Genomic DNA, 11,294 nt, shown 5'->3' with positions numbered 1-11,294 from the left:
AGTGCACAGAAGAACAAGAAAAATGATCAGGAGCCTGCAGGGATGGATTTAAGGAAGATTAACTTGTAGCTATGTGGCTTTGTTACTCTAGAGCTGAAGAGTGAGGGGAGGGAGGGAAGCAACAACCCTTTACAAATCTGGAGTGTGTGTGCACTGCTAAGGGAGAGAGGAGTTGGGGGGCCTGGCAAAAGGACGGGCATGTTTGGGGAAGGGGAGGATGCTCAAGGAAAAGCCTTCTGCAGGGGAATACAAGGCCGTGTAATATTCTCACCCAGACGTGTTGAAAGCCTTGCTGTGTAAGGCTGTTAAAAACCAGACTGGCCCAAAGGCTAACAAAGCACGGTGAAGAACAATCTGCATTCAGCGGATTAGTTGAATCAATAACGTCTTTGCCATTTACAGCTTCTGTTGTTGTAGTAATAATAATAAAATGTAATAAGCTTCAGAAGCTTTAATGCACAGGAGTCTGCAATATCTGTAGTGAAGTTGGAAGTGGTGCCAAGTTAGGTGAAACTAAACCACGCAGCTCTACAGTGGACTTTTTTCCCTGATTATGTGGTATATTTTTTTAAAGTTACTGTACAACACTGACAGATATCTCAAGTCATATAGACAAATACCCACATCTCTTGAAAGACTTTATCCATCCCACCCCACTGCAGAGTTCAGCCTTCATGTCGTTACTGGGAACAAGCCTGGCCACTGGGAAGACGTCAGAGGAACAACTCTTCCCATACTGCTTGCCACGTGCACTTACATTTTGAAACAGGCAGGCTGAAAACAAGGATGTTTTTGGACATGCACATGATAAAAATAATAATGACACTACTTGGTGATTGCAATTTGTCATCAGACTGAAACAAACTCTGCAATTTTTCCTCGTTCAGGCCTTTGAACTTGTTGGTCTGCTGCGCCCTTAGACGTACACGCTGGGCTGCTCCGTCCCACGGCTGTACCTGAGATGGGAGCTGAAGGGTGGATTTTCTTTCTTCCTGAAGCTCAGGTACCTTAAAAGCCCACCTCAGCTAGCTGCATCTCCAGAAACGAGCTGCTATCCAAAAGACCTTTGGCTTGGTATTTGTGTAATAGAAATGCTCAAATGGAAATAAAAAAGTATGTAAGTGTTAAAAAGAAAAAATGTAGTTCTGCCATCCCAACAGCAAACTTCTCTGGAAGGGCAAAATATTTCATTTATCTCAGTCTTTCTGCAACTTGTTGATGAAGAAACGTAAAGGTTGAAACACCTTTGCTGAATTTATTTAAATAGTGCATTTTTTTCCCCCCTTCTTGACTAAGGGCAAGAAAGACTTTAGTACTGGAACAGCAGCTGGTTTTTGGCCCTTTGATCTGTTAGTAAATCCTTTAGTTTACCACAGTGGTATTTTATTTGACACCCGCTGTAAGTAGTCATTAAAAACTAACGCCTATTTTCAGGGTTTTTTTTCATGTTTTTCATACAAGGCTTAAGCATAGACAAGCCCGTAAGTTGCCCTGGTGCGCTCGTGTACAGTGGTGACACAAGTTAAATTACCAAGTTACTAGAAATTAATGTTTTTCGGTAACTACAGGGGACTTTAATTGGAAACTATGTTAATCGCATAGTAATTCTCTTTACCTCATCTGCATTATCTCCTGAAAACCGTGCAATTAATTTGTGTCATCACTGTTGCTGCTGCTGCCTTCAAACACAAACCAAATGAGCATTAGTTACTCACACACCCAGCAGTGGCCTATTTTCTTAAAGGACTTCCACAAATCACTGGCTGATTACTCGCTTGCCTGACGGAACCAGACTGCACGTACCACAGAAGGTGGCAAATAGTAGCTCTTTTCAAAGTCTGAGTTTTTTAACCGCCTAATAACCTTTTCTTTTTTTCTTTTCTGCTATTTCCTTTTTTCTTAGAAGGAACATTTCTTTGTGTGTTTATAATATCTAATACTAGCTTGACACAACCTAAGGACTCTAAATGATTAGCTGGGACTTTGCCTTCCCCTTCTAGCAAAGATATTGGCTTCATTTTTCATACTAATGTGAGACCTCGGAGTCCTCTTTGACATGTCTCTACCTGGCCAGTGACCAAAGCCCCTCACACTCCGAGCTGATGGTGAAGGTGTGGGTGTCTGTCCCTCCCCAGCAGTGCTGGAGCTGGGACAGGGAGCTCAGGGGGCCCAGGAGGTGTCTGTGTGACCTGGCAGTGAAGTTCCTCCATGGGAAAAACCCACCAGCCACCACATCCCTTTTCCATTGGCTTGGTGGCCACTGGCAGCTCAAGTCAAACTCCTGGCCTTTAAAAACGCCTTTGGCCAGCACCCACCTTCCCTGCAATCAATCACAAAAGGCAGTGGCTGATTTTTGACAACTTTCCAACCCGAGGTCTTAGGCTGGGCTGGAAACTGGTGGAGAAACCCAGCGTGCTGGTTTAACTCCACAGGGAACAAGCCAGCAGACCCTCAGGGATGGCTCTTGGGAAAGATTGAACTGGAAGGCTGGTTTTGCCCCATAATGACTCATGAAGCAGTAATTTCTAAAGTGGCCACTTAGGAGACGGGGTTATTTACTAATGTTGGTAGAGACAACTGACCTCAGAGAGAAACAGAGCCTGCAGAATTGCAGACCGACTTCCACAAGGCCTAGAAACAGATACTCAGGGTCATTACTAAGTTAGTGCCCATCTGTGGCTACCAGAATTGCCTGTCTGTGATGCCTTTCTTTAAAGACTTCTTTTCCCTCTTGCCAGTTTCCCTTGCTTCAGCAGAGCTGTAAAACTGAGGCTGTACTAATTTGTTCCTGAAGGTCTCCAAGCAGCTCCACTCCTGTGAGAACAGGTAGGTGGGAGTCACAAAATCATAGTATGGTTTGGGTTGGATGGGACCTTAAAGATCAGCTAGTTCCAACCCCCCTGTCATGGGCAGGGAGACCTTCCACTAGACCAGGTCCCCCCAGGCACGTCTCTCTTGGCAGTTACATTTTTCCCACAGTATTAATGAGACACTCCTAATAGACAAGAACATGAGTAGGTAATTGTAAGAACTACATAAAGGCAGCTGCTGTATTTCCTTACAGGTGTGGGGGCAACTGGTGTTGAGGTGACGTCACGCATCCCCTTGCCTGACCGTCAAAGCCAACTCTGGCTCCATGTTCTGAACAGAACCTGCTCTTCCCTGGTTCCTGTACAAGGCAAGACCGTGCAAGTCTGGATCTGTTCCTGGTGAGTTCACTCCCAGAGGAGTCTACACGACCTTGCACTTTTAAAATGATGTGGTAAATACACCCAATTGACATTTAGCATGGTGACATGCTCCTTAGTTAAAGCAATAACGGCAAACAAGTGGTTGCTCTACGTACATTAACTGGCACTTAAACATCAGGTTCATTTATCTGCAATGGGCATGAAAATGCAGGTGGAAAACGGGGAGTGTGGATGCAAAAGAAGGAATCCCCCTCCTCCCTGAGCGCTGCCTGGCTGTGCAGTGGCCAGGGGCAGAGTCTGCCACTGCCTGGCTGTGCTAGAGAGGCAACAACAGGCCCCAGTCTTGGGTTTTGCCCTTGACTTACAAAAGTCTTACTGTAAGGAAAGTCTTTTGTGTTTTTTTTTCTTTAACTTACCCCTCCAGACCCAGAAGCGTTGGTAATGAGAAGCAGGCGAGCCATTCAGTTATGCACAATGCAGCTAGAAGGCCACAACAGGGTATTTGGGGAGGCAGGGAAGGGATCTCCTGTTTGCCGTTAATTACAGTTAGAAAATGGACTCACTTGGGAGACCTGATTTATTTCCAGAGTTATTGACAATCTCTTAACTGGAATGATAGAATGAAAAGCAACCGTCAGTGAGTTATGAAAGGTCAATAATGCCACAAATGACTACAAACAGCATATTTGAAATCCAGCCCGCCCCGCGTTCAGTTTATGCAATAATTTCACCCCAGGTGAAACGGCTTTTCGGGGCGACTGGAGTACCAGCCTTTCTTGCGTTCCCAGGAGCCTCCAAGGGGGCAGAATATGCCGGGGTGCTGTACGGCCCTTTAGCACCCTGCAGCTGATTGCCATGGGAGTGTAGCTGCATTGGAGCGTGTTTCCCTAGCCCTGCGCAGAAGGCCGGGGAGCACGGTCAGGTAGAACACGCAGCATATTTCAGGCTCAGGCTCCTTAGCAATCCCTGCTGCTGGAGCCTCTGTTGGCCTCTAGCTGCTCCCTGCTAGCACAAAGGTCTTACAGCCTCCCACCGTCTTGGTTAGGCCATGCCAACATTATCTAAAGGAGTCTTAAAATGCTGGTAACTTATTTCCATCACCCAAAAGATGTAAAGAGGCGTTTGAGGGAGTCAGGATTGAGCCCTGAGTGATCATCGTTTGACCCTATGATTGTGTATCTTCATGAGATGGTTTCTGTTGCCTAATTGGATGAACTGAGCTTTATAAACAGTTCCCTTCCCTGTTTGCAAGCAGTTCACGGGCAGCTGTAATTGTTTGAATCCACAGTGTGAATAGTAAAAAGAGCTTTACTTAATGACTGCAGAAGCCCTTCTCGTGTGAGAGCTCTCTGGTATTTATTCACACCAGAATTCACGACGCTTTTGTTTTCTGTGAACGCTCCTGCAAATAAAAACTTGCTCACTCTAATGTTTATGAATAAATGTGGTCGTAAATGCCATCAAAGCAAATCAGCAGGGTTTTATTTATGCAAGAAGATGTGCAAATAAATGTTTGCTGGTTTCACCTAGCTCTCGTGAGTGTGTAGGCATGTGTTAAAACCAAGGCTTTGGGGGCTCTCCACTCAGCATTAACACGTTATTCTTATTTTCCATCTCCTCCTTTCCTACACTCTGATGCTCCCAGTGAATCCCTGTGCCCCAAGGGAACGTTATTAAAGTCAATGGTTTAGGTATTTATCCACATCCAGCAGCTTGCTGGGTCAGTGGATGAGGTCATGCAGGGTAGTGGGATCACACGTAGGATGCCCAGGACTGAGACTTAGGTGGACAAGAAGCAAGGGGTGTTGTAACCACAGCCTCGTGCTGTTTTCTGCGTGGCACACAGCAGCTACCTACAGCCTGGCGCATGCTGACGCGTGGAGCAAGGTGCTGTGGGTTTCACCTCGCACGAAAGAAGTGTGGGAGGTTATTGCCACCCCGTCTCAATCAGTGCCCTAATTAAAATAGGAAAGGATTTTCTTTTTAAAATGTAAATGTCAAGCCTTGCTAAAGAAAATTAAAATGTGCTGAAGTTAATGCGGTGGGAACTGTGGAGGAGCTTAAGCTAGAGTATCCATATTTATTAGAACTAAAAAAGGAAGTATTTTCTGATCAGAGTTCAATCCTTAAATGGGGCCATTTGCAAGTTAGTTACAGAATATAAGGATGTTACGCAAGTTTGCAGATTTCCCTTCAAAATCTGCAGTTAGGGACTGGTGCCAGGGGTGAATTCTATGTCCCTGCCTCTAAAAACTATAAAGGAATATAATTTGAGACTTATCTCTCTCCAGGATTTAGCTGTAAATCTCCCTTCTCTTCATCGAGATCATTTGGGATTTTGTGCTGGCCGCACTTTCCGGGGCTGGACTTGAAGACTCAGGTCGTTCCTTTCTGTTCCCTTGAATTCAGCAGAGCCCAATAGTACAGAATTTTTAAAATCTACGTTCAGCAACACGATAATCATTTACAAATAACACTGTGTAAAGGTATCTGACTACTTCAATCCACAGAAAGCCTGAATCAGAAGTATAAATCAGAACAAAACAGTCAAAACCAAAGTCCTAGATACAAATGCATTAGGTTGGAGAGTTCAAACAAAAACCAGAATTTTTTCAAAGGCTTATAGAGAAGAGCTTCAGCTGATCACAGAGAGATGCTTCAGCTCTGAACCGTGATCTCAACCTGACCAAGGTCAAAACTTCAGTTCAGACGTGTTTGTGCCTCCCCTGGAGCAGGTGAGGAGACGTGTCGTTTTATGGCGGCGCAGAAACACAAAATACAGTATTTGTTAAATACAACAAGCTCATGTCTTTGCAAATATATGAAGTTCTTTGGCCTTCACAGTTCAACCAGTGGTTTGTTGTTTTCATGCTAATACAAATTCTTGTATTAATAGGAGCATGGCCTTGGGTTTCTCCATCCGTATGGGAAAAAGTTACTTGTCTGATGGTAAACAAAGAACAGAAGAATTGATTCACTGTCTTCACTTTTAAAAAGATGGTATGAAGCAATAGTGAAGCAATTTTAATTGTGACTGTGTAACACTTGCGATCAGTAAGATCATTTGTGTTCTGTTTTTAGGAATTGGGGTACTAAAGAGTACATACAGCATTAGAAATGCAAAACATGACCGCATGTTCTCAGGATTTTGTCAGTGTTACATGAAAGAGCACTTGTGCTGGGATGCTCAAGTCTGAGGGTATTCTCTGTTCAGTGTGTATTTACAGAGATGTATGAATATTTGATTAATGAGTCATGGTCTCTGGAGAAATTTAATAACTGTACTGCTGTACAAAGCCAGCTCCTTAACTGTTAACACAGCTGCCAATAGTGTCACTGACACTGAAGCCCTTTCTGCATCTAATATATTCTGTGGAGTAAATTCCTTCGTTACAAGAGAATCCATGGGACACATTATTCAGTTATCTGTTTTGAACTGTTGCAGGCTCAATTTACAGACCCTGATTTGTAAAGATTTTTCCAATGGAAACAAGCAGTGACACATGCGCCATAAAGCAGCAGTTTCATCAGGCCGTGTTGTTACAGAAGTTAGTTGGAAGGTCAGTTCTAAAGAAGAGTCGCTTAAAAAATTCTTGCGTGATTGATAATAAAATAGGTGTTACCACTGTCCAAATTGCTATTTTCATCAAATGTTTTTATAATATACTGAAATATAATATTCAATACACAGGTGAAATAAAACCTGTCAAAGCCATTGGTTGTGCATGTGCCTTATATTTGGATAATGCAGTTTATAAAATGTAAAATGAAAAATGGATGAAAATATTGATGAATAGCAGACTGATCAGAAAATTCTTACCACCTTAAAAACTGTATTGAGTGGGACTACTCACGTGAGGTGAGGCTGTTCAGGGGTATATGATTTGCAGGATGGGGCATAAGTTTTCTCCCCCCTCCACGACACCAGACCCGAAGTGTTCTTCATTTTTGCTGAGCAGTTTCCCAAGAATAATTCTCTGCTAATTTTATCATTTCTCCATTTTTATTCCTAATACCTGTGAAGAGATCAATTTTCACTTATGAAGTTAGGTGTATATTTTAGTGGCATTACTCCAGTTCAACTGCTTTAAATAATAGGGGGAAAAATGTCAAAAAAAGATAAATTTAGTGCAGAGGCTTTCACTAGAAGCTTTAACTGCAGGTTAGAATTATACATGCTATGCAGAATTTCCTGCAACACTTCTCCTTTGGGCCACAATGCATTACAGCAGACGTATAATGAAGCTGCTATAAAATCCGTGGTAATTAAGGGGGATTTGACAGTAATTGCAACAGTGAATCAACTTAATTATTACCTGCTTCTAAGAGAGCTAACCTGATGTTATAATCTAACCTTTCCTACTTCTAAAATGAGAGATTAAACAAGTATATGTAGCATTTAAGAATTAAATCTGTTGAGATAGAATTATATTAATATACTTTTCACATACATTTTATGTATGTGTGTGTGCATAGGTACAAAGCAGGTAAACGAGCAGCACCATAAGCTGACAAACTGCAGACTGTATGTATTCATAAAATAAACAGAACCTAGCCTGCATCTGAGGTAAGCCAGCTTCTCTGTTATTTGCTGAAAGCATGGGGACCTATAGAAAGACCGTTGCTATAAAACGCTACGACACACACAAGCCTAGTTCCTTGAACAGCCTTGTAAAGGGGATGTGATGAATGTATTGTCTTCCTGTGCTTAATTTTAAGCAAACTATTCCAAAATAAATTTAAGGCAGGCTGTAAAGCTGCAAAAGTGAGAAGTTGCTGGAGGACCTCACAGCCCTGCCGCACACCGCTCTGCTGTGGCTGTCGTCGTGACCCCTTAACCAGGAATATGCAGTATAGGAGGTTCCAGTGTTACACAGCACAGACGAGATTCTCCTTTGTGCAAAACTGGTTTGCTGGTTTTCAGTGGCACGTGGCTTGCCCTTGAACTAAAAAGAAGCTTCTTGCAACGTCTTCCAACTGCTTTGAAACTGGGACCTGGGCTAGAGAGCTCCATGGATTACAGAGCAGCGATGTCCAAACCTCCAGGTGCTTTCTTGACCTGCCTTCAGACAGGCATCACAGGGGAGAAAGTAGCCTAACATAACACCAGTCTACTCAATTCTGGCCCAATCAAACCAGCTCTTTCACCTGCTGCATCAGGAATAGAGCCCCATGCCACACACTCAGGGTCTACTGGCTGAGCCCATAAATACAAGCATCCCTTTTGCCTCTGTTTTCAGAGCTTTTGAGATGTGTTACCTGAGAGCAGGGGGTTGTCAGAGGAACCTTCCTGTCCTAACCCTTCTTCAAACTCTTCCTCAGTGCTGTACCTGGCTGGTACGTGCAGCACCATCCCTACGGCAGGTGTACTTTAGCAGTAGTGTTCTGGAAGAGGTGCAATAATAAAGCACTAGCTTTGAAAAAAGAGAAAAATGGACATTATCATCATTGTCATGAAAACTTACCACAGCAACTTTCACATGAAGTTTATCTGCAAAATTGATAAATTTAGCTTCAACTCTGTTCTGAGGAGGGGTTTGACCACCCAAGAGAGGCACTGAGGGACTGACTCATGCATGCCCTTAAAATAAATTTGCCAGTGTTTACTTCTTGTTGTTATGTTGTGAAACAATAAATTAGAAAGACTTCTTGTTTGTTATTTTGTGTTCTGGCCCGTAACATGCTACTATTAATAACTAATTTTTATTACCATAGGCCTCAGTTTTCAGGGAGTTATCAAGCTGACAATGTTGAATAGACAAATAGGTTAAAGATGTCACCTGCCATGGATATGTCATTTAGCTGTATGGCAAGAACAAAGTCTGAAATTGCATTAAGCCAAAACCATCTCATCTTTAGGACCCACACTCTTAGAAGATTACAGCTGTTGAATCTGCCTTTAGGTAAACTTGAAAGTCTGCCAGGCTTTGAATAGTGTTGTACAGTAAAAATGGTAGAAAAAGCCAATTCAGTTTGGCAGTAATAAAAAAAATCTCATTCTATTGCTGGCCTTGTGACGGTAAATTAAGAATAAACATCTAAATTGCAGAGGAAAGCAGGCTGGGATTTCTCTGGAAATATAGACAACATAATGTCTTCGTCAGTAATTACACCAGTGAACTGTGGGAGCCTCAAGGTACCTGGCAACTCATCCCGAGACACGTGTCCTATGTGCATCACACCTCTATCTGGTACTGAGGCTTTTATTTAAGATGCCCCTTCCCAAAGCCGTAGAGAGATCCTCTTCTACATCTATCATTCAGTAAAGGGTAAGACACTTCAGGCTCAGCTTCTTTCATAGGATACACAAGCCAAACACTTCTGACTCCATCCTAGGTGCATTTTTCTTATTCTTAGTGAGCTGGCCCTTTGCAAAGTCAGGAACAATATACTACTGGAAGGAGAGTGCCCAGGAACCTGCTGCTTATGATCATTATCTGCCACCAACTGCTGTAAACAACTGGCTTTAAATATCCAGCTAAAGAACTGGACCTTCCCTTCAGAGCAATCCCTGAACAAGGGGATCCCACGGAGAGCAGCCTGCCGCGGGGAAGCTTTCTCCTGGGAACTGGCACCAGCATTGCTCCAATCTCTGTTACGTGGCTGCAGAGAAAACCATGATCCCTCCTGCAGCGAAGTTCCGCATCGAGAAAAGTCTGGGATACCTGAGAGCTCTCAGCAAATGGCTCCTCTCCAGACAGGTGCAAACTGAAGCTCTGGAACTCTCGCAACACCCACTCCCATTTGGTGTGTGCCTAATGGGGGGGAGACGACGGCCAGCCCAGGGCTGTACGTGCACCCAGTGCGGTGTGATGTGCTCCCGGCCCCGGCTGTGCATGGGCATCCCCCTTCCTGGAAGCTGCTGAGCGCAATGCGAGCCGAGCACGAGTTATGAGGTACCAGGGGCTGTCTTTCTGGTGGCAACAGTGGGTCTCTGCTCATCTGTAAGTAGAGGAAATGGCAGACTTTAAATAACAAATTTTCGCTGATGCCTTTTGCTATTTTTACAACGCATTTTAAAATAAATGAGAGATTAACACAGAAAAAAGTACTTAAGGTGCATGCTCAGTAACTATTTTTTCATAACGTTTTAATGGATTCAGGGTTGAGCTCCACTAAAATCTGGATTTATTAGAAACGCTCCATGCATTTCAATGGAGTTTTTCTCATGAATCTAGATATTTTACATTATTTCAATAGAGCTGACCCTCTGATTCATTAGAAATGCTCCAATATAACCAATGGAGCATTTCTAATGATTCTGGTTTTACAGCAAATCCAAGGGTCAGCTGTACTGAAAACAATAGTGCTAACCTCTAGGTTTATTAGAAAAATGCTTTTTGTCTCAGTGGAGCATTTCTAATAAATCAGATAAATAGGGATCTCCCACAAAAATGCCCTACTGGTGAAAGAGAAAAATGGATTTGTGTTATTGAGATCTTTTAAAAACAAAGATTGTTTAATAGACTTTATTGTTGCTCATTCTAGCGTAATCCCCTCCTATCTAGAGTTTACGTCTTCACCGTTAAAAACTTACTAAATATTCCTCATAGTGCCATCAGGCTGAGAAACGAGCGCTGCTGTCATAAGCTGTCAAGCATTTTTCACTTCACTGAAGAAGACACTACAGCATGGCCAGCTTGCCCGGCATGGGAGCTGTAGCTGCCAGGTCGGGGTTCAGGGGTTTGGTTCTGTGTCGCTGGCTGGGACGGGTCCCTTCACACTCTGCTCACTGCTTCTGCTACAGAAATGGGGAGAAAGGGTAAGTGTTAGAACAGCTCCATAGTGGGTATCACCACTGATCCACTGTGGGTGCATATGAAATTTAACTGCAGCAGATGGCACTGAGATTTTTAGACCTATAAACTATCTTTTTTTTAAAAAAAACAACCTTTACTTTCAAAGTTTTTCTGATTCCACAGGAAAAAAAGTCATGAAATGCATGGGCCACCATGCCAGGCCATGAAAAAGGTGAAAAAGTAACTCACAGACCATCTCAACCTGCCTCTTTCCACTGACCAGAGCCCACTTTGTCATACCATGCAGAAGTTACAACTTCTGGGCCGAAGCTGTGGAGATCCATCACCGTCGCTTTGGATCATC

The 11,294-nt window shown here is 43.3% G+C and overlaps 1 long non-coding RNA gene across 2 annotated transcripts; it reads left to right on the top strand.

Annotated features, from left to right (window-relative positions):
- The first annotated feature begins 722 nt into the window (after positions 1-722).
- LOC141946306 (uncharacterized) lies at positions 723-8,838 on the top strand. 2 transcript variants are annotated; one of them, XR_012629806.1, is made up of 6 exons: positions 723-1,003; positions 2,739-2,826; positions 3,065-3,209; positions 5,810-5,926; positions 6,088-6,751; positions 7,668-8,838. It is a non-coding gene; the product is annotated as an uncharacterized LOC141946306 (long non-coding RNA). The 2 variants fall into 2 exon arrangements; XR_012629805.1 differs by having other exon boundaries at positions 5,810-6,751.
- The last annotated feature ends 2,456 nt before the right edge of the window (positions 8,839-11,294 follow it).

The sequence above is a fragment of the Strix uralensis genome, chromosome 8, assembly GCF_047716275.1.
Source record: "Strix uralensis isolate ZFMK-TIS-50842 chromosome 8, bStrUra1, whole genome shotgun sequence".
In the NCBI taxonomy this organism is placed as follows: Eukaryota; Metazoa; Chordata; class Aves; order Strigiformes; family Strigidae; genus Strix; species Strix uralensis.
The sequence above is the reverse complement of the archived record's forward strand: the minus strand, read 5'-3'. Positions and strand labels throughout refer to the sequence as shown.